The 27,392-nt window shown below is 41.1% G+C and overlaps 4 non-coding genes across 4 annotated transcripts; 3 read left to right on the top strand and 1 right to left on the bottom strand.

Moving 5' to 3' along the window:
* The first annotated feature begins 7,516 nt into the window (after positions 1 to 7,516).
* trnaf-gaa (transfer RNA phenylalanine (anticodon GAA)) lies at positions 7,517 to 7,589 on the top strand. Its single transcript has one exon. It is a non-coding gene; the product is annotated as a tRNA-Phe (tRNA).
* A 610-nt stretch (positions 7,590 to 8,199) lies between these two features.
* Positions 8,200 to 8,272, bottom strand: trnak-uuu (transfer RNA lysine (anticodon UUU)). The gene has a single exon. It is a non-coding gene; the product is annotated as a tRNA-Lys (tRNA).
* Positions 8,273 to 9,302: 1,030 nt separating this feature from the next.
* On the top strand, positions 9,303 to 9,375 carry trnar-acg (transfer RNA arginine (anticodon ACG)). The gene has a single exon. It is a non-coding gene; the product is annotated as a tRNA-Arg (tRNA).
* Positions 9,376 to 17,238: 7,863 nt separating this feature from the next.
* trnah-gug (transfer RNA histidin (anticodon GUG)) lies at positions 17,239 to 17,310 on the top strand. Its single transcript has one exon. It is a non-coding gene; the product is annotated as a tRNA-His (tRNA).
* The last annotated feature ends 10,082 nt before the right edge of the window (positions 17,311 to 27,392 follow it).

The following is a 27,392-nucleotide window of genomic DNA, read 5'->3' as shown; positions in this document are numbered from 1 at the left end:
CCCACCAACACGTTTTCCTATGAGGAAGCAGTGCCTGGGGAATCTGTGGTGGACTCTCCTATTTCTGGGGCTGAGGTCGCTGAGGTAGTTAAAAAGCTCCTCGGTGGTAAGGCCCCAGGGGTGGACGAGATCCGCCCGGAGTTCCTTAAGGCTCTGGATGCTGTGGGGCTGTCTTGGTTGACAAGACTTTGCAGCATCGCGTGGACATCGGGGGCGGTACCTCTGGATTGGCAGACCGGGGTGGTGGTTCCTCTCTTTAAGAAGGGGGACCGGAGGGTGTGTTCCAACTATCGTGGGGTCACACTCCTCAGCCTTCCCGGTAAGGTTTATTCAGGTGTACTGGAAAGGAGGCTACGCCGGATAGTCGAACCTCGGATTCAGGAGGAACAGTGTGGTTTTCGTCCTGGTCGTGGAACTGTGGACCAGCTCTATACTCTTGGCAGGGTTCTTGAGGGTGCATGGGATTTTGCCCAACCAGTCTAGATGGGCTTTGTGGACTTGGAGAAGGCATTCGACCGTGTCCCTCGGGAAGTCCTGTGGGGAGTGCTCAGAGAGTATGGAGTGTCGGACTGTCTTATTGTGGCGGTCCGCTCCCTGTACGATCAGTGCCAGAGCTTGGTCCGCATTGCCGGCAGTAAGTTGAACACATTTCCAGTGAGGGTTGGACTCCGCCAAGGATGTCCTTTGTCACCGATTCTGTTCATAACTTTTATGGACAGAATTTCCAGGCGCAGTCAAGGCGTTGAGGGGTTCCGGTTTGGTAACCGCAGGATTAGGTCTCTGCTTTTTGCAGATGATGTGGTCCTGATGGCTTCATCTGACCGGGATCTTCAGCTCTCGCTGGATCGGTTCGCAGCCGAATGTGAAGCGACCGGAATGAGAATCAGCACCTCCAAGTCCGAGTCCATAGTTCTCGCCCGGAAAAGGGTGGAATGCCATTTCCGGGTTGGGGAGGAGACTCTGCCCCAAGTGGAGGAGTTCAAGTACCTAAGAGTCTTGTTCACGAGTGAGGGAAGAGTGGATCGTGAGATCGACAGGCGGATCGGTGCAGCGTCTTCAGTAATGCGGACATTGTACCGATCCGTTGTGGTGAAGAAGGAGCTGAGCCGGAAGGCAAAGCTCTCAATTTAACGGTCGATCTACGTTCCCATCCTCACCTATGGTCATGAGCTTTGGGTCATGACCGAAAGGATAAGATCACGGGTACAAGCGGCCGAAATGAGTTTCTTCCGCCGTGTGGCGGGGCTCTCCCTTAGAGATAGGGTGAGAAGCTCTGCCATCCGGGAGGAACTCAAAATAAAGCCGCTGCTCCTTCACATCGAGAGGAGCCAGATGAGGTGGTTCGGGCATCTGGTCAGGATGCCACCCGAACGCCTCCCTAGGGAGGTGTTTAGGGCACGTCCAACCGGTAGGAGGCCACGGGGAAGACCCAGGACACGTTGGGAAGACTATGTCTCCCGGCTGGCCTGGGAACGCCTCGGGATCCCCCGGGAAGAGCTAGACGAAGTGGCTGGGGAGAGGGAAGTCCGGGTTTTCCTGCTTAGGCTGTTGCCCCCGCGACCCGACCTCGGATAAGCGGAAGATGATGGATAAATATATATATATATATATATATATATGTATATATATATATATATATATATATATATATATATATATATATATATATATATATATATATATATATATATATATATATATATATATATATATATATATATATATATATATATATATATATATATATATATATATATATATATATATGTAAGTGTGGGAAAAAATCACAAGACTACTTCATCTCTACAGATCTGTTTCATGAGGGGTTCCCTCAATCATCAGGAGATTTTAATGGAAACATTCACATACAATGGTTTATATAGAGCACAGAGTGGGTGGGTACAGGCAGGCGTAGGGTGTGGGGATTGGCTCATGTGTTACCTAGGAGGTGTTTCCGTCTCTGGCGGCATGTTGAAATTATTTCACTGCGCTTGTTGAGGGATGATAGATCTGGATGATATATAATAAACAGTTTCTCTTTTAAGCATAGGTTGCATCTTTTATTACCACTGTTGTAAGGTGTGCTGGATGCAAGAATTTGCCATGTTATTGAATATTCAACATTATTGTCTTTGAGGTTCCAAATGTGTTTGCTGAGTTCTGTAGAATTCCGCAAAGTCTGGTTTCTAAAGGAGGCGTTGTGATTATTCCATCTTGTTTTGAACGCTCCTTCGGTTAATCCTACGTACGTGTCGGATGTGTTAATGTCCTTGCGTGTTACCTTTGCTTGGTAAACAACTGATGTCTGTAAGCACCTTCCGTTGAGAGGGCAATCAGGTTTCTTGCGACAGTTACATTCATAATTGGTTTCAGAGTCGTTTAGTCTGGCGGTAGGCAGTCCTTTTGCAATTGCTTTGTTGTGGTTTGAAATGATTTGTTGCATGCTGTTCATACAGCTGTAGCTCAATTTAATGTTGTTCTTGTTGAATATTTTTCTTAGGGTGTTGCCTTTGGGGAAGTGTTTGTCGATCAGAGTGAGGAACTTGCGGCCGATATAGGTTGAGACGTCTTTGCTGAATGGCGGATTGTACCAGATGATGTTGTTTCGTTTTCTGCTCTTTTTTGGTTGGTTTCCTGGAGTGGGTTCATAGGTGAGGGTGAAGTTGTGCCCGCTTTCATCAAGTGCTTTCTGGTACGGGGGGGTTGCTTGGTCGAATTCAGCTTTGCTGGATGACAGCATCGATAGCCTTTTATTAATTTATTTATTCTTTTCGTGGTGGTGGGTGGGTGGTTGCTGTCATGGTGCACGTATTGGAGTGTTGTGTTGGGTTTCGTGAATGGTTGGTAGCTGTTATTTCTCAGGTTGAACGTGACGTCGAGGAAGTTGACGGTTTGCTTGTTGGCTTCAATCGTGATCCGTAGGCCGTTTTCTTTGAAGATTTGGCATATGCGCTTCTTGGTGTTCTCGCTGCTCCTTGGCGAGGCGCGGCACACTGCCACTCCGTCATCACGGTAAATACCAAGGTTCAGGTTGAGGCTAGCAAGCTGGGAGAGGAGGAAACTCCCAACGAGTTCGCACGTTTCTGCTCCGTCAAAACTCCCCATAGTAACGTCAAATGTTGAATTGTTCTTTTTTTGCCATGGTGTACTGTTGTGGATGAGTATGGAGTTCTTTGCGTGGATGATGATGTTTCTTTCGTTGCCTGTGATTGAGTCGTAGTCCGAGGCGAAGTTTAGTGCTTGGGTCAGTAGGTCTTGCGTGATGGAAGGGTAAAATTATTCGATGTCGAAGGAGATAAAGTTGTGTTGTTGTTTGTCTTGGATGTTGTTAAACCATTTGATTACTGCTGCTGTATTTCTCCATTGGTTGAGTGGTGTTTTGTCCTTGATTTTTGCGTTGATTCTGTCCAGGATTATTTTGCTGATTTTTCCTATTTCGGATTTAGTTGGGTTTATTAGTCGGCATGTTGGGTTATTTGCGAAGTTGGGTTTGTGGTCCTTCAATGTGATGAAGGCTTCTTTGTTGGCTGTGGCGTCCACCCTGTCCTCAATATCCAGTTCGGTTGCGATCCGCTTGTTTTCCAGGTGGATGTTCTGTAAAGTGTTGGGTTGCGCTTTTTTGTATGATTTGGTGATGCTTTTGTCCAGTAAAGAGTTATGTTCTGGTATGTCCATTCTGTAGAAGTTTGTGGTTTTATCGGCGGCTATGATGAGGTTGCTTTCTTTCTTGATGCGCTCCGTGTCATTTTTCAGCTTGGTGAGGAATGGGTTGCGGGCTGGCTTAAATTTGACTGATTGTATCATTTTGAGCATGTCGTTCTCAAAGTCCTTTAATTCCTTGACTGTGGGTGGGTTCTTGGTAGATTTGAATCCGTAAGTTTCCTTTTGCGTTCCTTTTGTTTCAGGGTGGAGGAAAAAGTGTGCTTTCCACCGCATCCTTTTTAGGAAGTGTTCCGTCTTTTCTATGAGTCTTTGCTTGTAGTCCTTCTGCGCGGGGGATACCCGCGCAATCCAATCAAGACATATATATATATATATGTATATATATATATATATATATATATATATATATATATATATATATATATATAAACACTTGTAAATGTAAAGCGTAAAACCGGTAGCCCTTCGCATCAATCAGTACCCAAGAAGTAGCTCTTGGTTTCAAAAAGTTTGGTGACCCCTGCTCTACTGTATCAAGAATAGATTTTGGGCTTCTGCCGAGTGGGGGCGGAACTCTTCACTCTGCCACTCATTCAAAGACTTTCAAGCTGCTTTAACTAATACTTTTGACCCGGTGTCCTCCAGCAGAGAAGGCACAAGAGCTAAGCAATTTAAAGCAGGGCAGCGGCTCTGTGTGCGACTACGCCATCCGCTTCCGCACGCTAGCAGCAGAAAGCGAGTGGGAAGACAGGGCCCTCTATGAAGTCTTTGTGAAGGGACTCGGAGCTTCCAATCAGGACCTCCTTGTTGTTCCCTTAGACCTAAATGGTAAATGGGTTGTACTTGTATAGCGCTTTTCTATCCCTTTTTAAGGAGCTCAAAGTGCTTTGATAGTATTTCCACATTCGCCCGTTCACTCATACATTCACACACTGACGGTAGGAGCTGCTATGCAAGGCGCTCACCAGGACCCATCAGGAGCAAGGGTGAAGTGTCTTGCCCAAGGACACAACGGACGTGACTAGGATGATAGAAGGTGGGGATTGAACCACTAATCATCAGATTGCTGGCACAGCCACTCTACTAACTTCGCCATGCCGTCCCCAACCTACCAGACAACCTAGATGCCCTCAACGCACTCGCCATCCGGATGGACAACCGACTAGCCCAGCTCAAATGACAGCGAGGAGGAGGACCGGCTGCGGCAGGAAGAACCACCCATCCTTTCGCACCTAGCAGGGTGACCACTCAGCGTTCACCCCCGGTCCTCACCTCCGCACTGACCTAAAGGAGGAGCCCATGCAGCTAGGGAGAGCCCGACTGACCCCAGAGGAGCAATGCAAGCGGCTGATGGAGGGGAGATGTTTTTACTGTGGAGAGAGCGGCCATCTTGTCATTTTGTGTCCAACCAAGGGATCCCAGGTGGCGAGTCACGTTCCGGCGGTACCTCAGATGCCACGCACTCTCACTAAGGTCACGATAACGCATCTCACGGCCACAAATCTAGAGTGTAATAGACTCTGGGCAAGACGAGAGTCTGATGGACTGGGGTTTAGCTAAGAGACTAGGACTCAAGTCAGAACCGCTAGCTAAAACCATTAGGGTGAGGTCTTTCAACGGTAAGGAGCTTTTCACTACCTCACACATCAGTTAACCAGTCCAAATGAACATTGACTGCCATCAGGAAAAGATTTGTCCGTACTTAATTACTTCACCCTCCCATTCTCTGATCTTGGGGCATCCATGGCTGTACCAGCATAATCCTTGGGTTAACTGGAAAACAGGGAATGGGGAAGAGAATGCACCAAGAACTGTGTTTTTTCTACTGTCCAGGGAAAACGTGTCAAGGAAATAATTATTTTTGTCACGGTGATGCGGCGCACTTGCTGCGCGGAGTTGCCACTTCGTGAATGCACACACGACCAGTCAGCAGGATTGCAGGTAGGAACAAGTTTTAATATAATAAAACAAAAGCACACTGGTGCAAAAAGGGGAAAAACAAAGCGCGTGCCAATGCACGGAAAGCTAATGCTAAAACGTAGCAGGAAACAGAAAACATTAAACGACGTGCCACACGCACGTGAAGCTAAGGCGCAATTTAGCACAAAATAATCTATGATAACAAATACAAACCGTGACGTGTTGCGAAAAGCAAACAATGAGCCGAGGCCGAACTAAGGAATAACGCAGGCTTATATACTCAAATAATAATTGCCATCAGGTGTGCAACAAAGGAATAGCAGCTGGGACAACATAAGAATCCATGGCAACGAGCTACATCAGGAAGTGCACAAACACAGGAATCGGCCAAGTCTAAGACTAAACATGAACAAAGACATAAACGACAAAACAATAAACGATCCGCGTAGCGAATCGTGACAATTTTACTGCCAATCCTGCCACAGACTCTAAATTTCCGGACCTGAAGTCTGTTTCTTCTTGTTATCACCACCTGCGACTAGTCTTCAGCAAGCCAAAAGCCCTGTCACTTCCGCCTCACCAATCCTACGACTGTGCCATCGACCTGCTTCCCGGTGCCACTATTCCCAAGGGGCGTCTGTACTCCGTCTCTGGTCCGGAAAGGGCTGCCATGAACGATTACATATCGGCATCACAAGAAGCTGGCTTGATTCGCCCGTCATCATCACCAGCAGGAGCAAGGTACTTCTTTGCGAAGAATAAAGATGGGTCGTTAAAACCCTGCATTAATTACAGCCCACTGAATGACATTACCATCGAGAACCGTTACCCTCTTCCCCTCATGTCTTCTGTCTTCGACCAACTCCAACAGGTCAAAATATTCACCAAACTTGATCTACGCAACGCTTTCCATCTGGTTCAAATTAGAGAGGGAGACGAGTAGAAGAGCGGCCACTATGAATACAGGGTCATGCCCTTTGGACTCACCAATGCTCCCGCCGTGTTCCAAGCCATTATCAATGAAGTTCTAAGAGACTTCCTGGACCATTTTGTGAATTTCTACCTTGACGATATATTGATTTATTCACCTGACAGTGACACTCACCAAGTCCATGTAACTCAGGTTTTAAAGAGACTCTTGGACAATGACTTGTATGTTAACTCCACCACAACAGCTGCATGAATATATGGAATGAAGGGAGAGGTCTAGAAAAACATGTAGGCCACTTTAATGACTGACAAGCCATGCCAGCATGAAGCCTGCTTGTATAAGGAGCGAAACGTCATCTAGGACAAACTGAACAATCCAGTTGTAAATCCATTTCATGACCTGAGAATACAATGACCTGGATGAAGGAGGACGTCCATTGACTTTATTTGTTCGATGAGACAGAAATGTTCCCATAACATTAGGTATTAGCACACTGAATGAGATTCAGTTCCATGGTGTCGTTCAAACAGAACGTCGCTTTAATAGATCGTTCAACATTAGACATCAGGGGAACAAACACATTATCAATCAGGGAGGGCAGGTACAGGCGTGATTTTATATTGGTTAGTACTCTGTGTTGTGGCTGCAGCAACCCTGGTTCAAATCCGGCTCATGGCACTTTACCCTTTAAACTGCCTTTTTTTTAAGCATAGTTCTTTTCCACCTGAAAACGTAATTATTAGCCCCCTAAGAACTTTTAAAAATTTCTGAAAAATCTGCCGAAGTTTTGCAATAATCATGACATTCTCGGTAGTAAAACATTTTTCAGAAGCATTTTGGTACATTTTTTAGAGACCCTGAAATGCTCAGTCATGAAGTGTAGGACATTCTTTAAACTAGGCTTTGAGAACCCTTGGAAAGGCCTCCTTCCACCCCTGAAAAGTCACCAATAGGGCGACCTTAGTTACATTTGGATAAGTGAACCCAAAAAGTATTTTTATAGCTGAAGTAGCTCAGTTGGGACAGCGTCAGACTGAAAATCTGAAGGTCCCTGGTTTGACCCCGGGTTTCATCACAAAGCTGAGAACTTCTCAATCAATTTTTATTACTAATAAGCCTTCTGTGGCTCTTACAATATTGAAATGGTCTCCCTGACCTGCCAGCCTTGCTGGTGGAATCCTAGCAACAGTTGTTACAAACCTTACCTTCATTTTCAATTTGGACAACCGTTACGTGGTTTAACAGTGTATCGTTCCTTAAGCCAATGTTTGGTGTTCAACTGACCCTTACATTGGGCTGTTTCAAACACAAATTTGTTGCCTTAGGGGTATTTCTTGGACTGTATAACTTGAAACTGAGAGTAATAAAGCTGGGCTCAGTGTGATGTGAGGGTGCATCCAACACACCTACAGCAAAAGATTAACCACAACTTTCATACAGATACACTGTCTAACATTTTATGTTTAAGGTATTGAGGTTAAACCTTCAGATGATCACATTTTAACGCTCTCCCACCAGAGCTTAAGTGGATGTAAGGAATATTTTTGGATTTCAGTTTTTCAAATGATATAGAGAAAAACAATCGCTGTTGAAAACTATAAATACAGTTGAAATAAAGATTAAAATGACTGCTGCAGTGTGGCAAAAGGATGTCTTTGGAGAAATGTAAGGAGGTTAGCATCAGTTGCCTGAACAGGGACTTGAACCCTGGACCCTCAGATTAAAAGTCTGATGCTCTGCCGACTGAGCTACCCAGGCCCTTCTCAGTGCTGATTTGCCCAACATCTGAGAGAACAGCAATATTGTCAATCTCAGGTGAAGGTGAATTAGTCAGCATGTTCAGTGACAAGCTGGGAACTGTCAAAGCTCAAGCTTGCCAATTGCTTGAATCCAAAGCTCATTTTTGACAGCTATGCCAGTTTTACATCGTCATCAACAAAGAAGGTTTTGATCAAAAAAGAAGCTCCTCTCCCGAAGTTGCCAACTCTGAACTGGATTAGACTTGGACTTCCTTTTTATTGTCATTCAAATTTGAACTTTACAGTACGAATAAGAACGACATTTTGTTGCATTAGCTCTTGGTAGTGCAGGATAAAAAAAAAAAGCAATAAGGTGCAGATATAAATAAATAGATTACTGTACAGATAAATACATTGTACTTTGTCATATGCATCCAGGTTTATGGATGTATGTTATATTGTCTTTTTTATTCCAGCGAGTTAATCCATTTTGGGGGGAGTTGAGGAGATAATTTAATCATGATACGTTCAAGAGTCTTACGGCCTGGGGGAAGAAGCTGTTACAGAACCTGGAGGTTCTGCTACGGAGGATAGGGAAACTCTTCCTAGAGACCAGCAGTGAAAACAGTCTTTGGTGGGGGTTGGAGCAGTCTTTGCAGATTTTCTGAGCCCTGGTCAGGCAGCAGTTTTTTACAATCTCCTGGATAGGAGGAAGAGGAGTCCTGATAATCTTTTCCGTCGTCCTCACCACTCTCTGGAGAGACTTCCAGTCTGAGGCATTGCAGGCTCCAGTCCAGACAGTGGTTCAACTTGGATGCTCCCCAGAATTTTGCAAGAAGCATTTTGCTTAAATTTTTAGTGGAGGTTAGTTGCAACAGGTAGAGCTGGTGAAGGTCCAGGCTGCAACAAATAGAAGGTCACTCGATTTTAAAGTCCAACACAAGCAGTCAGTAAAACCCTGTTTTGGTAGCCTAATGTAAACTGTGTTCCTTTGGCGTAAGATGTGTACAATATACAAGCTGTGCTGCAGTACAATTATTGCTTACCTAGGGCTAGTGGCGGAATGGATAACGCGTCTGATTACGGATTAGAAGATTCTAGGTTCAACTCCTGGCTAGCTCATTGGTTTTCGTTAGTTGAACTGAAATAAAATTCAGTGCCATTTCTTCAGGATTTTTTTTTTTTTGCATTTAAAATAAATATCTACTAACTGGAAAATGCTTTTTTTAAATTTTTATTTTTGGGAAAAGTTAACAGCTGTAATTTTGTAGTGGTTAGTACTCTGTGTTGTGGCTGCAGCAACGCTTGTTCAAATCCGGGTCATAGCACTTTACCCTTTCTTCAAGCTGTTTGATGATGATTTTTGAAAAAAGAGGTATCTTGTTCCCTCTGGTAAGTGGTTGAACAAGATGTGAAACCAACCAGGTACTCTGGCAAAATTGAAAATATCAATTTTATGTCAGTACAGTATTGGCCTTGATGCATAATTTAATATGACTGATGTGTGCTTTGTGCTGTTTCTTTATCCTTTGGTAAAATTGCATTATAAGCTCAGTCAATCGATCAATACTTTCTTTATTTTCTTTCTTTCTTTAGTTTATTTCGAACATGAACATACTTACAACATAATACATCAGACAATTTAATAGCATTTCACATTACATCATGTCCGAAAAGGAGTAGGAAGATGCTACATTTATTTCATCCTACACCTTTCCCACTTCAGAGCGTTTACAAATATATACATTCATTTACTGACCTTTTTATAGTAAAATAGTAAATCACATCTGTGAATGAGTAATACAACAGTTTTGTAATATGTAATTAATTAATTCAGTCATTATTAGCATACTGAGATGAAGAATATTTTATTTTCAATAAGGTTGAAAGTGTTTCTCATAATTCTTCTTCTTTGTACTTTGTAAGCACTATTAATTTGAACAACCTCTTAAACTGGATCATATCAGTACAATGTTTAACTTCTTTACTTAATCCATTCCATAATTTATTTTCACATACTGATATGCTAAAGGTTCTAAGTGTTGTACGTGCATACAAATGTTTTAAATTAGATTTTCCCTTTAGGTTATATTTCTCCTCTTTAGTTGGTAAGAATTGTTGTACATTCTTTGGTAGCAAGTTATAGTTTGTGTTGTCCATCATTTTAGCTGTTTGCAATTTTACCAAATCATCAAACTTGAATATTTTTCACTCAATAAATAAAGGGTTTGTATGTTCTCTATATCCAACAGTATGTATCAGTCTAATTGATCTTTTTTGTGACATGGTTAACGAAGGAAGTGTACTTTTATAGTTATTTCCCCATATTTCTTCACAATAACTCATATATGGTTACACCAGCGAGCAATAGAGAATAAGAAGTTATTTTTGGCCCTGGACGTATTTTGCTTTACTCATTATTGAAATGTTTTATGCCACCTTATCTTGTATATTTTGTATATGAGATTTCCAGTTCATTTTATCATCCATTAATACTCCCAAAAATCTGGTTTCTTTTACCCTTTCAATGTCTACTCTACTCCGTCTATTTGTATTTGTGTATGATGCCCTTTACTTTTGTTATCAAATAGCATTATTAAGATAGTCTGTTTTTGTCAAACCATTTTTTTAATTTGTTCATTTCTTCTGTTATTTGTATTATCTTCTTTGTGTTCTCTCTGCTGAACAGAAAGCAGTTTTGTCGTCTGCAAATAAAACTAAATAATTCCTTTGTAACTTTACAAATGTCGTTTGTATAAATATTAAACAATCTTGGTCCCAGTATTGATCCCTGGGGTACACCACAAGATATATCCAACCGTGTTGACATATTTTCACCCATCTTCACATATTGCTTCCTGTTGGTTAAATAGCTTCTTACTCAGTTCAAGACCAAACCTCTGATACCATATCGTTCTAGTTTTTGTATTAAAATATCATGAATAATTGTGTCAAATGCTTTTGTTAAGTCCATGAATACTGCGGCCGCACATTCTTTACTGTCCTATTGCATTGGTAATTTCCTCTGTTATTTTGATTAATGCTACTGATGTTCAGATATTTGCTCTGAATCCAAATTGGTTCTCCAAGAGCGTCCCACTTTTGTTGATAAATTTATCTAATCGGCTATTGAATAGTTTTTCCCATGATTTTGGATAATTGTGGAAGTAATGAAACTGGTCTGTAGTTAGTGAACTGGTGTATGTTTCCAGTCTTATGAATTGGGACAACTTTTGCAATTTTCATTTTGTCAGGGAATTTCCCTGTTAGAAATGATACGTTGCTGATATATGTAAGAGGTTCTGAAATGTCTTCCATAACCTTTTTTATTGTTACCATATCTATTCCATGACAGTCGGTTGAGATCTTAGATTTACAATTTTTTTCCAATTTTGATTACTTCTTCTTTTGTCACCTTCTCAAGAAATATGGAATGGGGATTTCTGTCTTTGATCTCACTCAAGTCCTCAACTGACCCATCATCTGCATTTGGAATTCGTTGTTCCATATTTTTTCTGATATTAACATAGTAATCATTAAAACATTCAACTATTTGGTTCATATTACCATTTTTTGTATTTCCATCTAGAAAATACTGGGGGTAATCCTTCTTAGCACCATTTTAATGATGCTATTTAGGATGCTCCATGTTGCTCTCATGTTGTTTCTGTTCTTGTTTAATAATTGACTGTAGTATTCCTTCTTACATGTCCGTAGTATACCAAATAGCTTGTTTTTATATTTTTATATTTTATATTTTATATTTCTGCCTCTATAGATCTCTGTATTATAAATATTTGAGATCATGTGTTTTTTTTTGTAGCAAGCATTTTTCAGTCCTTTTGTCATCGATGGTTGGTTGTTTTTATTTTGCTTCTTACTAAGTTCTTTCCATGGACAATGTTTATCATAGAGTGTTAGAAAAGTGTTAAAAAAAATCCCATATACATCATCTACATCAGGGGTAGGGAACCTATGGCTCTAGAGCCAGATGTGGCTCTTTTGATGAATGTGTCTGGCTCTCAGATAAATATTAGCTGACATTGCTTAACATGATAAGTAATGAATAATTCTGCTGGTAATCACAGTGTTAAACATCACGTTCAAATTATAAAACATTCTCATGCATTTTAATCCAAACATCCGTTTTCTATCGCACCTATCCAAGATGTTGCATTAATGATAAGTAGTATTATATTTATTATTGGTTAACTTTTAGAATAACATTATTTTTTTAATAATGTTATTCTAAAAGTTAACAAAAGACTTATTATACTCTAAAAATGTTGGTCTTACTTAAAAATGCATGCATTTAGTTGTATTCAGTGTTAAAAAATATTATATGGCTCTCACGGAAATCCATTTTGAAATATTTGGCTTTTTTTTGGCTCTCTCAGACAAAAAGGTTTCCGACCCCTGATCTACATCATCTTCATTGTATACATTGTCCCAAATTTGTTTCCTCAGATCCTTCTTGAAGAAAATCATTCCTTCCTCTGTGAATAGTCTTTGAAGTGTCGTTTTGTCAATGTTCTTCTTCCTGTAGTTCCCATCATAAATAGTAAAAACTGGCAGATGGTCGCTGATGTCGGTTGTAAAAAGTCCACTTTTTGTATTATTTTCAAAGACATTAGTAAAGATATTGTCAATAAGTGTAGCACTGTGACTTGCAATTCTGGTTGGCCTATTGATTTGAGGATACAAACTTTGTTGTCTTTTTTGTAAACAACAATAATACGTAACAGCAACATTTTATGAAGCATAGTTCATCTACACTTGAAGACTTAATTATTAGTCTCCTAAGTTTTTTTTAACATTTCTGAAAAATCTGCCAAATATTTGCAGTAAAACTTGTTGGCAGTAAAATTTACTTCATAAACATTTTGTTTAATTTTTTTAGAGACCCTGAAATGCTCAGTCATGGAGCGTAAGACATTCTTTTTGAACTCAAGGGATTCAAGTCCCTGCTCTGCTGACCAATACTAGGCTCGGAGACCCTATGGAAAGGCTTCCTTCCAACCCTCAAAAGCATTTTGCTTCATTTTTTACGGACCCTGAAATGTTCAGTCATGGAGCATAAGACATTCTTTTTTAGTTCCCGTGATTCAAGTACAAGTAATAGGCTCTAAAATCCCCATGCAAAGGCCTCTTTCCAGCCCTCAAAAGTCACCAACAGGACAAACATTGGTTACATTTGAAAAAGTTAACGCTAAACAGGATGTTTTGGCTGAAATAGCTCAGTTGGGAGAGCGTCAGACTGAAGATCTGCAGTTTTAGATTTAGTTTACTGAATTGCAATTTTTAATTTCGTGCGAAGTATCCTGTTGAAAATGTCAGTATGATGACGCGTATGATGCACGTGACGTCTCGGGTTGTAGCGGACCATTTTTTCCAGCCCGATCTCAGCTATAAGTAGTCTGCTTTAATCGCATAATTACACAGTATTATGGACATCTGTGTTGCTGAATCTTTTGCAATTTGTTCAATTAATAATGGAGACGTCAAATAAGAAAGATGTAGGTGGGAAGCGATGTATTGCAGCTGCCTTTAGCAACACAAACACAGCCGGTGTTTCCTTGTTTACATTCCCGAAGGTGAAGCTTTACTATGGAACAGAGCGGTCAAGCAAATATGGTTCCCGACCACATGTCAACCGGCAGGTTTCGGTGAGAAAATCGTGGTAATAAGTCGGCTCTTACTGTAGACATGAGCGGAGCTTGCGTCGTTCCTCGTGGAGCTGTCAAAGAGGCAGCTGCGTGGCTTCCCTCAGAGACACTGGCGGTCACCACACCAGTGACCACACTCCTCCGACTTTCAGGTACGAAAGTATAATCTCACTACAACACTATTAACACAATAAGCAGATAAGGGATTTTCCAGAATTATCTTAGTAAATGTGCCTAATAACTTCTGAATCGCTCCCACTGCCTTGTCTTTTTTTTTCTTTCTTTATTATTCATCCGAACTTTCCTCATCCACAAATCTTTCATCCTCGCTCAAATTAATGGGGAGATCGTCGCTTTCTCGGTCGGAATCGCTCTCGCTGCTGGTAGCCACGATTGTAAACAATGTGAGGATGTGAGGAGCTCCACAACCCGTGACATCACGCGCACATCGTCTGTTTTTTTATTAGCGACCAAAAGTGGCGAACTTTATCGTCGATGTTCTCTACTAAATCCTTTCAGCAAAAATATGGCAAAGTCGCAAAATGATCAAGTATGACACATTGAATGGACCTGCTATCCCCGTTTAAATAAGAAAATCTCATTTCAGTAGGCCTTTAAGCCAATGTCTGGTCTTTAACTGGACCTAACATCAACTGCCATAGCCTAAATGTCTGCCCGCCTCATTCTGGCCTTGTTCTGGCTATATCCCGGGCTTATGTCAGACTTAGTTCGGCTGTCAAACCGCTGCACCCTGGGTCTCTGGATTTAAAATCACCCCTCAGAACTGCTGGCACGGCTTGTCAGCCATGAAAGTGGCTTAAATTTTCTTACGGACCTTTCCCTTCACATCTTCGATTCATACAGCTGTTAAGGTTCCTATTTTGTGTCCACCTCAAGTCACAAGACACAATTTAAATTCTTTATTGTTTGACTAACCATACTTCCAACTATCCCTGCTAAGGAGGGGCAGCAAGGTGGACATCAGCATAAGAGTAGAGTGACCATCTTCAGAGAATGTGCCGGACATTTTTAGACAACCCAACCTCTGCGGCGCCTTTAGAACAAAACAACATTGGATGACTTCGCCCTTTAAAGGCCTATTGAAACCCTCCTACTACCGACCACACAGTCTGATAGTTTATATATCAATGATGAAATATTAACACTGCAACACATGCCAATAAGGCCGGTTTAGTTTACTAAATTGCAATTTTAAATTTCCCGCGAGGTATCCTGTTGAAAAAATCGTGGAATGATGACGCTTATGTTGACACGTGCTTGTGACGTTATTGGTTGTAGCGGACCTTTTATCCCATCCCCGCTCACGGCTAAAAGTCATCCGATTTAATCGCATAATTACACAGTATTCTGGATATCTGTGTTGCTGAATCTTTTGCAATTTGTTCAATTAATAATGGAGACTATAAAGAAGAATGCTGTTGGTGGAAGGCAGTGGATTGCAGCTGCCTTTAGCAACAACACAGCCGGTGTTTTTTTGTTTGTTGTGAAGCTTTAATATGGAACAGAGAGGTCAAGCGAACATGTTTCCCTACCACATGTCAACCGGCAGGTTTCGGTGAGAAAATTGTGGTAATAAGTCGGCTTTTACCGGCGACATGAGCGGAGCTTGCGTCCTCCTGCTGCTGTCAAAGAGGCAGCTGCGACTTTCTTGGCTCCTCCATGGCTTTCATCAGAGACACTGGCGGTCACCACACCCCTCCGACTTTCAGGTCTGACTTTATAATCTCACTAAAACACTAGTAACACAATAAGCAGATAGGGGAATTTCCAGAATTATCCTAGTAAATGTGTCTAATAACATCTGAACCACTCCCACTGCCCTTTCTTTTTTTTTTCTTTATTATTCACTCTAACTTTCCTCATCCAAAAATCTTTCATCCTCGCTCAAATTAATGGGGAAATCGTGGCTTTCTCGGTCCGAATCGCTCTTGCTGCTGGTGGCTATGATTATAAACAATGTGAGGATGTGAGGAGCTCTCCAACCAGTGACGTCACACGCACATCGTCTGCTACTTCCGGTACCGGCAAGGCTCTTTTATTAGCGACCAAAAGTTGCAAACTATATCGTCGATGTTCTTTACTAAATCTTTTCATCAAAAATATGGCAATATCGCAAAATGATCAAGTATGACACATAGAATGGACCTGCTATCCCCGTTTAATTAAGAAAATTTAATTTCAGTAGGCCTTTAAAACTTGTCCCTTTATCCGGATTCTTTGGATGTCCTGCGGTAGTTGACTTCTAAACCATGACACACCAAACACAGCCCACCAGAGGACTTCACAAATAAAGGTAAAATACTTGTTTTTCTTTTGACTGATTGGTAACTCTAAAATATTTTGTTGTTGCCGTCTTGCACAGGAGTACAGCTAAGTATTATTGAGTGTATGCTAAATGTTTTAAGAATTTTTGTATAGTAAGTTTGAACAAAGTAATACACCAACACACACACGGTTAGGAAAAAAGAATAAGTGTCCAACCAAGATGATATTCTAACTAAATGCAATAAGACCTAAACGGTAGGCGGGCATGCTAAAAACCCACCTGTCTTATAGACACAGGTATCCTTTGAGGCCAAGGTCCTAGCGGTAATGGTTTTGAACAAACAACCTCAGGATGTCAGACATTATTTTTATTCTGTTTACAATGACATCACATAAAATTGTAATGGGCTATCCCTCAGGGCAGATTTGATCCAGCTACCTAAGGATTTCAGCATCAGCAACGACAGTTCCCCACCCCACCAACTGAGCTATCAAAGGGTCTTATGAGACCCATACTTTAGAGTTAAATTTATAGATGGAATAGAATAGAATAGAAAAAGTACTTTATTGATCCCTGGGGGAATTTCAGCACCACAGTTCGCTCACAATAGACAATAATAATAATAAATAAAATATAACATATATATATATATATAATATAATATATGCACCTGGGGATAGGTTAATTGGCAACACTAAATGGTACCTTGTGTGTGAATGTGAGTGTGAATGTTGTCTGTCTATCTGTGTTGGCCCTGCGATGAGGTGGCGACTTGTCCAGGGTGTACCCCGCCTTCCGCCCGATTGTTGCTAAGATTGGCACTAGCGCCCCCCGCGACCCTAAAGGGAATAAGCGGTAGAAAATAGATGGATAGATGGATGGAGACAGAAATTTCCCCAGAACATTAGGTATTAGCACACTGAATGAGATTCTCTTACATGATGTCATTCAAACAGAATGTGGCTTGAACAAATCATTAAACATTAGACATCAGGAGAGCAAAGCCATTATCAATCAGAGGATGTTGCTACAGCCGTGATCGTATAGTGGTTAGTACTCTGTGTTGTGGCCGCAGCAACCCCGGTTCGAATCCGGGTCACGGCACTTTACCCTTTCTTCAAACTGCCTTTTTTCGATGATGATTTTTGAAAAATAGGTATCTTGTTCCCTATGGTAAGTAGTTGAAGAATATGTAAAACCAACCAGGTACTCAAAATATCTATTATGTGTCATTACAGTATTGGTTTTGATGCATGATTTAATATGACTGATGTGTGCTTTGTGCTGTTAAGATTATCCCTTTGTAAAATTGCATTAGAAGCTCAGTCAATAGATCAACAGTTTATTGTCTTTCTTTTAAACAACATTAATATGCCAAATGTTTGCAATAATCATAACATTCTTGGTAGTAAAACATTCTTCAGAAGCACTTCGCTTAATATTTTAGGGACCCTAATATGCTCAGTCATGGAGCGTAAGATATTCTTTTTGAGCTTCTGGGATTCAAGTACTTGTTGTGCTGAGCAATATGAGGCTCTGAGACCCTATGGGAAGGCCTCCTTCCAGCCCTTAAAATTCAGCAACAAGGCAGACTTTAGTTACATTTGAAAAAGTGAACCCAAAAGGGATTGGAATGGCTGGAATAGCTCAGTTGGGAGTGTGTCAGACTGAATATCTGAAGGTTCCTGGTACAACGCAGGGTTTCCGCACAACCCTGTGTTCTTCTTTCTTTTTTGCCTTTTGTGGCTCTTACAATACAATGGTCTTCCTGCAGCCAGAGCCGCTGGATTTAAAAATCATCCCTCAGAACTGCTGGCACGGCTTGTCAGCCATGTGATTGCCATTGACTTTTGGACCTTTCCCTTTACTTCCCAGATTCATACAGCTGTAATGGTTCCTATTTTGTGTCAACCTCAAGACACAAGACATTATTTTGATTGTTTGTCTGAGTGAACATACTTCCAAATATCCCTGCCAAGGAGGGACAGCAAGGTGGACAAAAGCATATTAGATTTTAGATCAAGATTTAGATTTATTGGTCCCCGTTGGGGAAATAAATTTTCACTGCCGTACATTTAAACAATAGACTTTACACATCCCAAACAAAAATAACAAAAAGACATCATACATGACCAACACATTTACAGGCTTGTGAGACAGGTCGGCCGGGCCTGCTGTTTAGGGCGGCTATAGCTGCAAAGATAAGGCTTTTCCCTGATGGTAGTGGGATGATGTATTGGTGTAGTGCAGGGGTCACCAATGCGGTGCCCGCGGGCACCAGGTCGCCCATAAGGACCAGATGAGTCGCCCGCTGGCCTATTCTAAAAAAAGCTCAAATAGCAGCACTTACCAGTGAACTGCCTCTATTTTTTAGATTGTATTTATTTTCTAGCAAGCTGGTCTTGCTTTGCTCAACGTTTTTAAGTCTAAGAGAGACAAAACTCAAAAAGAATTTGAAAATCCAACAAAATATTTTAAAGCCTTGGTCTTCACTTGTTTAAATAAATTCATTTATTTTTTTTACTTTGCTTCTTCTAAATTTCAGAAAGACGATTTTAGAGAAAAAATACAACCTTAAACATGATTTTAGGATTTTTAAACATCTATACTTTTTTTACATTTTAAATTCCTTCCTCTTCTTTCCTGACAATTTAAATCAATGTTCAAGTATTGTTTTTTTATTGTAAAGAATAATAAATACATTTTTATTTAATTCATCATTTTAGCTTCTGTTTTTTCGCCGAAGAATATTTGTAAAATATTTCTTCAAACTTATTGTGATTAAAATTCAAAAAAAATATTCTGGCAAATCTAGAAAATCTGTAGAATCTTATTTCAAAGTCTTTTGAATTTCTTTTAAAATTTTTGTTCTGGAAAATCTAGAAGAAATAATGATTAGTCTTTGTTAGACATATAGCTTGGTCCAATTTGTTGTATATTATAACAAAGTGCAGATTGGATTTTAACCTATTTCAAATCAATCTTAATCAGGAAAAATTACTAATGATGTTCCATAAATTCCTTTTTTACTTTTTTCAAAAAGATTTGAATTAGTTAGTTTTTCTATTCATTTATAGAATGACGGTATAGCTCGGTTGGTAGAGCAGCCGTGCCAGCAACTTGAGGGTTGCAGGTTCGATCCCCGCTTCTGGCATCCTAGTCACTGCCGTTGTGTCCTTGGGCAAGACACTTTACCCACCTGCTCCCAGTGCCACCCACACTGGTTTAAAAATGTAACTTAGATATTGGGTTTCACAATATAAAGCGCTTTGAGTCACTTTGAGAAAAGTGCTATATAAATATAGTTCACAATTCACATTTTTTTCGGTTGAATTTTGAATTTTAAAGAGTCGAAATTGAAGATAAACTATGTTTCAAAATTCTATTTTCATTTTTTTCGTGTTTTCTCCTCTTTTAAACCGTTCAATTAAGTGTTTTTTCATCATTTGTTCTCTACAAAAAACCTTCCGTAAAAAGGAAAAAAATGTACGACGGAATGACAGACAGAAATACCCATTTTTTTATATATAGAGGTTTATTTATTAAAGGTAAATTGAGCAAATTGGCTATTTCTGGCAATTTATTTAGGTGTGTATCAAACTGGTAGCCCTTCGCATTAATCAGTACCCAAGAAGTAGCTCTTGGTTTCAAAAAGGTTGGTGACCCCTCTTGTAATGGGTCAGTGATATGCTGGACTATTGTGTTTGCCAGCCAATGATGGACCCGTGGTTTAGATCTGAGATTTTAGGTGTGGGTAGGCCGATGATTTTAGCTGCTATGTTTGTAATGCGTGTGAGTTTGGTCCGGTTGGTTTCAGAAAGCATAGTGAAAAAACATGTGGAACAGTACAGAAGGATGTGAACAATGCTTTGGTACAGTAATAACAGGTGGTGAGATGCAACGTATAGTACGGGATGGGAGTTCAGATACTGGAGGAGGAGATGCAGCAGGCAGGCCACAGCATCCTACTGGCCCTGTAGGCAAATTGGAGGGGTCCAGGTGTGGGGTGACAACTGCAAGGCTGATGTAGAGCAGCAGTTTCTCCAGGCACTTCATAATTATGGATATACTGTAAAGGCTATGGGGCGGTAATGGTTGAGTTTTGTGGGTCTGGATTTATTCGGTACTGGGATGATGGTTGCAGTTTGCCACAGTGTAGGTATTGTTGCAGTCTGGTAGCATTGACAGAAGAGAGAGTGTAGGGTGGGGGAGAGCTCCATGGCACAGTCCCTGATCACACTGGCTTGAATGTCAAAAGGCCCTGGTGCCTTGCCTGGCTTGCAGCGGCTCAGCTGGCGCCATACTTCCTCCTCTTTGAAGGGGGCCTGTTTCTCGGGGTCTGGTGGTGGGAGGGCTCTCAGCAGGTCCTGGCACTCTGGTGAGAAGTCCAAATTATCAAAATGGGTAAACAATGTGTTCAGGTCTTTAGAGAGGGTTTCTGGGTCACTGACAGTGCATGATGTTTTTGGTCCGCATCCTGTAGGGTTTTCACCTTCTGAAAGGCCTGCTTGGTGTTCATGCTGCTAAATTTGGTTTCCAGTTTGTTTTTGTACATCAGTTTTGCTCTAAGTACCTCGTTTTTTGCCTTGAGGGTGGCCCAGTCCTGTTGCCTGAAGGATTTATGTTTTTCCCTCAGGCTCTGTTTTATTTGTGAGGTAATCCATGGTTTGGAGTTGGGGTAGAATTTGATGTAGTCTGTACTGACAGACTACTTCAAAAATGGCCCAGTCAGTACAAGCTAGGGAGCATTGGAGTTGAGTGCTGGCGTCCTCCGTCCACTGGGGGGCACTGCTGCAGTGTGGTTTGTGGGGCTTTAGTTCGTGATTGTATGACGGAAGTAAACAAAAGACGTTGCGGTCAGCGGCTCCGAGTGGAAAGTGTGAACGGGCACGGAAGTATATGAGTCGAGTGACCATCTTCCGTTCTGTACAGTTTATTACATATGCTCCTCTCATTTGCTGTACTTTTGTTTCCTAATGACACAGACCCCATAAGCTGCTGTGTGATTCCCCCACAGTTACAACACTTGATCTGTTCATGACTCCCACATTGTCCATATTCATGCTGCCCTCCACACTTTCCACATCTTATCTTAACATGACACACACTACTATGTGCCCAGAACGTTGGCACTTGAAACAAGGTACTGGGGGTGGGACGTAAGTTCTAACGTAGAAACTTAAAAACCCTATCATGATTCTTACCGAGATGACTTCCTCGACAAACTGCACTAGCACAGATTCGTTCTCCATCTTTTCTCAGTTTTTAAATGCCATCATTCTCTTCATTATTGTGACAATTCCATCTTTTATTTTGTCTTTTCAAATCTTCTAAATTGTCACCTCTTGGGATTCCTGTCACGACTCCTCTAGACCCCTTTCTTTCTCCCTCTTTGATTATTTCCTTTAGTATCTTATTGCACAGCTTTTGCAATCACATTGCTTTGTTCTTTTGCTCTCCATTTTTACATTTAATCCAAAGACTTCCTTACCTTTAGCACTTTGGCCATCTCCACCTCTCCAATGTCCTTCTTTCATCCCTTAACCAGTGTCATCAAACTAATATCCTTCGTGTCTCGATGTGACTTAAGTTTATATATAATCTTGCAATTATCTACCATAATCTTTTTCCCCATTTCTACTCTTTTAGCGCTCAACTTTCCTTCATGACCTTCTCTCCCCTTCTTTCCTCTCCCTCCTCTAGTCCTATCCATGTCCATACCTTCCTCATACATCCCCTCCCTATCCCCTTGCATCACGTTTTAACCATGCAGCTACCAGAAATCCATAGCTGGATAATGGAGAGGTTTTGTGAAATAAAAAATTAAAAACAATCGCCTAAAACCAAAAATAGAAAATAACTAAATCTCCCCTGTTCTGTACATCATTGTCCAAGTGACATTATATTGTCATCTTCCTCTTTATGCCATTTCCTCAAGGTGACAGAAAAAAACATGATACAACCTGCCTATCATGTGATTCTACCATGTTGGCAAAATACAAACACACACATATTTAAATATATAACACATAAAATATGGAACAGAGCGGTCAAGCAAACATGGTTCTTATCACATGTCAACCGGCAGGTTTCGGTGAGAAAATGGTGGTAATAAGTCGGCTCTTACCGTAAATCTGAGCGGAGCTTGTGTCGTTCCTCCTGCAGCTGTTAAAGGGGAACATTATCACCAGACCTATGTAAGCGTCAATATATAACTTGATGTTGCAGAAAAAAGACCATATGTTTTTTTAACCGATTTCCGAACTCGAAAAGGGTGAATTTGGCGATTAAAACGCCTTTCAATTGTTCGCTGTCGGAGCGATGACCTTTCACCCGTGACGTCACAACATGAAGCGACCCGCCATTTTCTCAAACACATTACACGCACCAAGTCAAATCATCTCTGTTATTTTCCTTTTTTCCGACTGTTTTCCGGTACCTTGGAGACATCATGCCTCGTCGGTGTGTTGTCGTAGGGTGTAACAACACGAACAGAGACGGATTCAAGTTGCAACAGTGGCCAAAAGATGCGAAAGTCCCTCGTTTGTTCCGCACACTTTACCGACGACAGCTATGCTACGACAGAGATGGCGCAGAGATGTGTGGATATCCTGCGACACTCAAAGCAGATGTATTTCCAACGATAAAGTCAACAAAATCCCAAAGGTGAGTTTTGTTGATGTTATTGACTTATGTGGAGTTTGCTAATCAGACATATTTGGTCACGGCATGACTGCAAGCTCATCGATGCTAACATGCTATTTAGGCTAGCTGTATGTACACATTGCATCATTATGCCTCATTTGTAGCTATATTTGCATCCAGCCTTTCCATCCACCCACATTTAATGCCAAACAAACACATACCAATCGTTGGTTAGAAGGCGATCACCAAATCCGTCCGCGCTTCCTCCCGTGCCGCTGTCTGTCGTGATATGGCTCAAAAACTTCTGTTTCTTCTTTAATTTTGTTTTCGGTACCTGCCTCCACACTCCATCGGTTTCAATACATGCGTAATGTGTTGAATCGCTTACGGCACTGAAATCTGAGTCCGAATCCGAGCTACTATGCTATACCTTTCTGTGATATCCGCCATGTTTGTTTCTGGTGGCTTCAAGGAGTGACGTCACAGGACAATAGACGGTCGGATATTGATGGTGTAAATCATGCACTTTGAAGCCGTTTTTCAGGATATTGCGTGATGGGTAAACTTTTGAGAAAAACTGAGAAAAATAAAATAAGCCAGTGGGAACTGATTTTAATTGGTTTTAACCCTTCAGAAATTGTGATAATGTTCCCCTTTAAAGAGGCAGCTGCGACTTTCTTGGCTCCTCCGTGGCTTCCCTCAGAGACACTGGCAGTCACCACACCCCTCCGACTTTCAGGTATGACTATATAATCTCACTAAAACACTAGTAACACAATAAGCAGATATGGGATTTTCCAGAATTATCCTAGTAAATGTGTCTAATAACATCTGAATCGCTCCCACTGCCCTCGTCTTATTTTTTCGTCTTCTAGTCCTTCACTCTCACTATCCTCATCCACAAATCTTTCATCCTCGCTCAAATTAATGGGGCTCTAACTGGCTCTAACTGCTGGTGGCCATGATTGTAAACAATGTGAGGATGTGAAGAGCCCTACAACCATTGACGACTGAAAAAAGCACAAATATAAAATATCTAATCTATAAATGTAGGAGCATATTAAAAAGATTGTTACACAAACAACAATGTCACACATGTTATATGTGCTGATGTTGTTAGAAAGTCAAAGTCTAAATTTCGACAGTTAATTTCAAATCCTGCAGTTTCATTTGCTGCTGCTGTTCTCACCAGCACACTTGTGTTTCTTACACTGGTACTTAGAAGAGAATCTTTCACCACACACACTGCAACTCAACACTTTGTCTCCTGAGTGTGTTCTCATGTGTGCTGCAAGGTATGATCGTTCACAAAAGCTTTTGTTGCAGATTGAACAGGAAAAAGGTTTTTCAAAAGTGTGTGTTTTGTTGTGTACTTTCAAATATTGACTTTCTGTAAAACCTTTACCACAGATTGAACAGGTAAAAGCTTTTTCACCAGTGTGCAATCTTGTGTGTCTATCCAAACAACGACTTTCTGTGAAAGTTTTACCACAGATTGAACAACAAAAAGGTTTTTCACCAGTGTGCGTTCTCATGTGTACCTTTACAGACTGTCGACGAACAAAATCTTCACCACAAATTGAACAGGAAAAGGGTTTTTCTCCACTGTGTATTGTCATGTGTTCTTTCAAACTCTGACTGTGTGTAAAACCTTTACCACAGGTTGAACAGGAAAAAGGTTTTTCACCAGTGTGTGTTCTCATGTGTACTTTTAAATTGTGACTTTGTGCAAAACCTTTACTACAAAGTGAACAGGTGAAAGGTTTTTCTCCTGTGTGTGTTCTCATGTGTCTTTTCAAATGTTCATCTTCGACAAAACTTGAATTACACACAGAACACTTAAAAAGGTTTTCTCCAGTGTGTCTTTTCAGGTGTTTTTTCAAATCTCAACATCGTGCATACCTCGAATCACACAAAGAACACGAAAAATGTTTTTCTCCTTTATGTGTTCTTGTGTGATCTTTCATATTGTCCTTCCTTGTAAAAGATAAGCCACATATTGAACAAGAAAAAAGTTTTTCTCCAGTGTGTGTTCTCATGTGTCTTTTCAGATGACTATGGTTTTTAAAGCTTTGGCCACAGTGAGAACATTTGAAGCGAGTGTTGTCAGTGTGACATGTCTTATCATCTTTAGAGTCTTCATCATCAGTGTCAGGAGAGTGTGACGTTGTGTCCTCACTATCTGATAGTGGAGCTAAGAGCTTGTCTGCTTGTGATCCCCCACAGTGGTCTCCATCAGCTTCTGTTGTCATGTGTTGTGTTGAGCTGCTGCTTGGAGGCTTCCTCTCCCCTCACCTCACTTTCACCTTCGACCTCATCATCTTCACTCTTCACAGGGACACCAGTCACTGGGAACTCCACCAGTCCTTCAAGATGATCTCCCTCCTGACTGATGCTGTGTTCCATCGCTTCATCTTTAATGTGGGGGGTCAGTGAGTCTTCCTCTTCCTTTTTTCAGGGAAGGGTCTGTGTCAAGGAGGAAAAGGAGACGCCAGAGGGTCCGTGGCACCTGGTCTTCCTCTTTGAAGGATCCTCCTTCACCATACTGAAGCTGCACTCCTGTTTTTCAGGCAGAAGTTGTTCTTCACAGACGTCTGCAGGACACAAAATGAAAAACATGCTTGAGAAATGTCCAGATTGAGTCAGTAAGTTCACATGAACTTAAAAAAAACAAGTTATTGTATGAATTGGACGGAAAACAAACAACTGTTAGGGCTTGGCGAAAATGAGGACTCAGGTAGAGAAAAATGACAATTGACTCTGACTTTATTTAGTTAGTTTTCTTTGCTATCTCTTGGACAGAGTGATTAAAACAAAGTGGCTACAAAATCTATCTATGATATATTCAAGCAACAAAGGATATGTAGCATATGGCATACTTCAATAAACATAAAATCACTCCATAAGGAGGAATTGGGCAATAGCAAAAGTTCTATACGAGTCTAATAACAAAAAAAAAAAACAACAATCTATGATTATCCACAAAAAGGTAAATCACTCATGCAGAGGAGTCGAGAAGCTATAAACAGAAGGTATGTTATAAATTGTTGAGAAGCCTGCAAACTAAAAGCGCTCAAGAAGGAGGAAAAAAGGAAGACAAGGCACTATGGAATCGATACAAAAAGACTTGACCGAAAAACTTTAGCAAAATAAAATCACTCTCTCAGAGGGAACAAAGAAATCAATAAATAAAGCGAGACAATACTTATCAAACTTGGTTCAAGGCTGTGGACAAGGCTGTGGACAAGGCTGTGGACAAGGCTGGGGACAAGGCTGGGGACAAGACTGTGGACAAGACTGTGGACGAGGCTGTGGAAAAGGCTGTGGAAAAGGCTGTGGAAAAGGCTGTGGACAAGGCTGTGGACAAGGCTGTGGACAAGGCTGTGGACAAGGCTGTGGACAAGGCTGTGGACAAGGCTGTGGACAAGGCTGGAGGTACATGGCAAGACAACATACTCTGGCAACAAGACAGGGGAAGACGAGGCCTATATACACATGAGGGAGGGTGACACAGGTGGGAACAATCAGGCAATCAGGAGAGACATCAGACCGGTGACACAGGAGGAAGGGCAAGTGGCCTGAAACGAGAGGAGGATTAGATTTTTCAAAATAAAACAGGAGGTTTGCCAGACAACCCCAAAACAGGACTTGCCTCACAACGGTGTGACAACAAACTGATCTTTACAACATTATTCAGGGGAAAATAAGACCACTTTTTACGATGGGTGGACAATATGGCCTAAAATCTGTATTGCAATAAATTCCCTGCTGCCTGAGTGCAGCTGGGATAGGCTCCAGTTCCCCTTGTGATTTTAATGTCAGTTACTGATGTATACCGCTGATGGCGACCTATCAGCGTTCTTGTTCTGTAACCCTGTACACTGTTTGTCTAATCTTGAACAGGTTTGTGCTGAAAACAAAGTTTTGTTGTACTTGTGCAATGACAATAAAGACCTATCCTATCCTATAAACTTGGAGAAAAGATTAGGTTGTTTACAGTGTAAATCTGTATTCTGTATCGTTGTCTCTGCTATGACGCCATCTTGTGGTCGAGTTCGCTCACTGCAAGTGTTGTGGGTTGAAAGGGTGTTTCCTTTTGCTTCGTCCCTTGAACCCGAAGTAAGGTTTTGTCATTAATCTCACCAAGCAACGTTTGTAAGTGTAACCAGGATTTCCACTGGATGTGGGACGGCGAAGCCACCGCGACAGACTCATTCCGTTTTTTGTTATCAAGGCAATGTTTAAGTTTTCACCACCTGGCTTTTATATATAGTGGTCGACACAACAAGGTGGTTCAATTGAGCCAAAATCTGCTCGTGTGGGACAGGAAGTCATGCATTAACACAAAATAAATAATCCTGTTCACTTTCAAAATAGACTATTCTGTTTAAGGCGGATGGTATTCTACACTTTGAAAAGTTCTAATGGACATGAAGTCAACTTGTCAAAAGGTTTTCAGACCTAATATCACTTCCTTGACACAAATGCTGATTCTAAAACGTTCAAAATTAAAGAATCATATAACAGGCATATCCTGGGCA

This window comes from Nerophis ophidion, linkage group LG28 (genome assembly GCF_033978795.1).
Source record: "Nerophis ophidion isolate RoL-2023_Sa linkage group LG28, RoL_Noph_v1.0, whole genome shotgun sequence".
Taxonomy (NCBI): Eukaryota; Metazoa; Chordata; class Actinopteri; order Syngnathiformes; family Syngnathidae; genus Nerophis; species Nerophis ophidion.
Note: the sequence above shows the minus strand (reverse complement) of the source record. Positions and strands in the feature narration are given on the sequence as shown.